Source organism: Sinocyclocheilus rhinocerous, unplaced genomic scaffold, assembly GCF_001515625.1.
Source record: "Sinocyclocheilus rhinocerous isolate Xijiao unplaced genomic scaffold, SAMN03320098_v1.1 scaffold2145, whole genome shotgun sequence".
NCBI classification, from domain to species: domain Eukaryota; kingdom Metazoa; phylum Chordata; class Actinopteri; order Cypriniformes; family Cyprinidae; genus Sinocyclocheilus; species Sinocyclocheilus rhinocerous.
The window spans coordinates 97,165-102,072 of record NW_015670983.1 but is presented as its reverse complement, the minus strand read 5'-3'; positions in this window follow the sequence as shown (position 1 = coordinate 102,072).

The window sequence follows — 4,908 nt, the reverse complement described above, 5'->3', positions numbered from 1 at the left end:
CACACACACACACACTCACACACACACACACAGACACACACTCACTCACATACACACACAAACACACACAGACACACACACCTGTGTTCACATGATCTCACTCTCGCTGATGAATCTGAGCACCTAAATGATGTTTACACTGGACAGCATTTAGCATGAGCTTTCATTACAGTGTTTATGTGCACACTCTGAATAATAAGTTGTGATATTCAAAATATCCAGCATTTTTATCTTCACATGTCCTTCACATATTTAAACATTCAATAATATTATCAGTTTAACTGCACTGACACTGTCAGATGAGAGATTGAGCTGAATAATGAGACTAATGTTCTTTTAGAGTTGCTTTACAGCTGAAATTGAAGTTGTTTCATGATTGATCAACTTTGCGATATTAACACTTATTGAACTGAAATAACAACATTGAATTTAATTGATCTGAATAATCACACTGTTGTTTTTTGTAAAGCTGCTTTGAAACAATCTGCATTGTATAAAGCTCTATAGAAATAAATGTGAAAAACAAAACAAAGAATTATGGGTGATATTAGATACGGTTGTGAGCGGAAAAACTTAAATTATTTTCTTGTGTTTGAAAAATAATTTTTGTGGTGTATTCATGTAACTGGTTACTTTTTGATTACTTTGCTACATTTCTGACGAATGTTTTCAACTGTTAATCATTTTCAAACATTTAAAGCGGGCAGGGTTAACTTTACAGTAGGACTCAACACTGATTACGTTCAGATCATTCTGAGGTTAAATGCAGATTTATAATCATAAGAAGAAATTCTAAATATTAATACAAGTATTCAGATGTAACCCCCTTTGTAATCATTAACATTTTCATAAATAACTGTAATTTAATTACAAATTTTTCTCAGTAACTGTAACAGATTACAGTTAGATTTATTTTGTAATTAAATTACTTAATTCTGTTACATGTAAGTAGTTAATCCTTTTATAACTCATCCGTTTAAATTATATTAAGCCTTAAAGTTCTGCATAATTAAGGGCGTGGCCACTTGAGTGACAGGTGGATTGCCGCTGCTGTCACCGGCGTCGCGCTAGGTGGACGTGGTTTCAGCAACCAGCTCCCCCCTCTTTGCCCATTTTCGATTATCCGGGAGTGACGCGCGGTGACGCGCTGCCAAGATGGTGACGACCGGCTCCGCCCACTTTGAGCTTCAAAACCGCTCTTCAGAAACCTACGGGTGACGTCACGGACACTACGTCCATGTTTTTAATACAGTCTATGTCCCCAACACTGACAGCTGTAAATGTATTTTCAAAATAAATACTTGGATTTTAATCTGAAAATTACAGAAACCCTGAACCACAACATGACAAAAAAAACTGAAGAATTACAAATAAAAAAATAAAGTGTTTTTTTTCTCTCTCCAAAAACTTTTTTTCTCTTTTTTTGAGCTTCAAAACCGCTCTTCAGAAACCTACGGGTGACGTCACGGACACTACGTCCATGTTTTTAATACAGTCTATGTCCCCAACACTGACAGCTGTAAATGTATTTTCAAAATAAATACTTGGATTTTAATCTGAAAATTACAGAAACCCTGAACCACAACATGACAAAAAAAACCTGAAGAATTACAAATAAAAAAATAAAGGGTTTTTTTTCTCTCTCCAAAAACTTTTTTTCTCTTTTCAAAACTTCCTTCTCTCTTCAAAACACTTTTCTCTCTCCAAAATATTTTTTTTCTTTTGTTCTGAATAAGGAAAGTTTTTGGAGAGAGAGAAAAAAAAAGTATTTTGTAGAGGAACAAAATTCAGAAAGAGAGAAATCTTAGGACTTCGGCTCAGGAAGAGAATAAGATACTATTTTTTCTTATTCTCTCTCTCTTTCATTGCGATTCAGGGCTTCCTTAGAAAATAATAAGAACATAAATACAATCAGTGATTCACTATTAAACAGATATAGTATATTTGATCAGATCTGAAGGCAAATAAAGTGAAAACTTCTTGAGAAAGACCAAACAGAATGTATTTATATATGAAATCCAGTGGTAATTTATCTTCCATATCTTTAACAAAGCAAAATCAATATCCTTCCATCAGGTATCAGAAGTTGAGGATCTCAGTGTTTGAATGGCACCTGTTGCACACCTGCGTGATCTCAAACATCAGACGACCTCACACACATCACCTCCATCAATCTTAAAGCAGCTATATGTGTGTTAACATTAGACTTCACACAACACCGCTATACATGTTTGAACAGGTTAGAAACACAGAGAAACGTGTGTGTTGGAGAGCTTGTTCTACAGATTCAAGGTAAGCACGAAGAGAACGAGATGTTCTGAAAGTGTGAGAGTCCAATGTGCGTCAGACTCTGATTTAAAACACTCACAGAACACCACATCTGATCCTATTTGCATAAAAGATGTTTTTCTTAAGAATGAAATTGTTAATGAATTATTTGTAATTCAGGCTCTGGAGGAGACAGACGGAGGAACGGGGATCTGAAGCAGCGGGCGGCTCGTCTGCAGCTGTGAACGCTCACATGAAGAACTGAAGCCATCTGTGAGTCTGATCAGTGTGAGTCTGTCAGTCACCGTCCTGAACCGGAACACAACAGCACGCAATAGTTCTGTGAGTCGCACCCTCAACAGACACGTCTGAATGATGCTAGACGCAAAATATCACTGATTACAGATGCACTGTACAATCAAAACAAAACTCTTTACAACCACCCTTCAGCCTCACAGCCTTTAACAATCTTCAATATTTCTCAGTTTGAACACCTTGACAACCACAAAGCAACACCTTGACAACTGCACAGCAACACCTTGACAACCACATAGCAACACCCTGAGAACAGCACAGCAACACCTTGACAACCACAAAGCAACACCCTGATAACTGCACAGCAACACCTTGACAACCACACAGAAAAACCTTAACAACCACATAGCAACTCCCTGACAGCCAAAACACAATATTTAATACTGAAGAATATGTTGTAAAATAAATCATTTGCACAGTAAATTTCCCCTGTTCTCAACCAGATTCAGAGTTGGAAGCTCTGGAAACTTTGTGAAGCTGATTCCAGACTCCTGAGGCTGCTGCACATGAACCTACAGCGTTTGCATGGAATCAGCTCTTGGTTTTCACACTTGTGTCAGTATCATAAAACTGAGCCAATGTGTTTCAGGAAAAAAAAAAAAAAAAGCCTTTTAAATGGATGATGGCAAAAAGCCTCCACGCCATGAGTTCACATTAGCCACGGCGCTAAAGTGACAGGACGCCGTTGGTAATTCAGTTTTTAGAACAATGCATCCCGTTCCCATCACATCCCGAGAAAGAGCTTCATAAATGAAAGAGGAGAGCAACAGAAATCTGCTCTCGGAGTAACGCCATGAATAATGTGCATATTAGAGGATGTTATTGCTGCTTTTTACTGTCCACCCGAATAATGAATTTATCACTTTATGGCAAAATCCATAATGGAATTACATGAAGGTGTTGTGCGGAGAAGTCATTACAAACTGAATTATTTGTCTCTTTGCGTCTCTCTCTCTCTGATGGTGGTCTCTCTGAGATGGCTTCAGTCGTGACGGGCTTGCTGACGCCAAACAACAGCCTGAAGCCAACAGCACAATCAGACTAACATTTACTAATATTTCTCTCTTTTCTTTTCCTCTCATAGTTTTATGAAGCTCTTCAAAACTGACTCTCAGGTCTGTTCTGATGCAGGAACACACAGAGAAATACAATAACAATATACAACAAACCATCTAATCGTATCATGTTCATAACTGTGTCCCTATACAAATATATGCAAAAATGCCAAAATAAATAAAATAAAAATAAATATTAATATATAAATATATATATATATATATATATATATAAAATTTATATTAAAATATATATAATAAAGTCTCTGCTGTCCTATACAAAGTAAATGCAAAAATGTCAAATATGAATTAATAATTATTGACATAAAAAATATAAAATATTTTTTATTAAAAAATCAATTCTATCTAATATAAAATATTTTTTATTAAAAAATTATTCAATTCTATTAGTCTCTGCTTTCTTACAATTGCCAAAAATGCCAATAATAAATCTTTAAATGTATGTATATATCTATATTAATAAATAGTAATAAAAAATACATAATGATGAATATATATATTATTTAAAATTAAAATATATATATAAAAGAATCAAATATCTGCCACCCAATAAAATATTGGCAAAAATAAATGATTATATTATATTATAGCCATCTTCAAGAATGGGCTAAAAACGCATCTCTTCCATCTTTATTTGACAGAACTCTAGCCACTCTCTATTCTAATTCTATTCTTTAAAAAAAAAATACTTGCTCCTTTTAGACTTGCACTCTATTCATTTACTAACTGCTTGTTTTCTTTAAAAAAAAAACACTAGCTTCTCTATTCTTTTTCTACTCTATCTGTTTTCTTTATTTATTATATAATTTTTAAAAAAACTTGTTACGTGTACTGCATTAAGCTAACTGAGACTTGTTATAGCACTTGCATATCATCGCTCTTTTGTTGATTCTGATTGCTTCCATTGTCTTCATTTGTAAGTCGCTTTGGATAAAAGCATCTGCTAAATGATTAAATGTAAATGTGTAGTAACCAGTGTTGGGCGGTAACTAGTTACTAGCAGTGTTGGGGAAAGTTACTTTTAAAGTAATGCATTACAATGTTGCGTTACTCCATAAAAAAGTAACTAATTACGTTACTTAGTTATGGAAAGTAATGCGTTACGTTACTTTTGCGTTACTTTTTAAATCTGGGCAGGGCTTGCTTGTTTGTTTTTCAAATAAAAAAGTTATATTTTTGGCAAATATAAAAGCCTTTTCACACCAAAAGTGAAACGAATAAGCCTCAGGCTGAAGGGAAAGTAAATTTA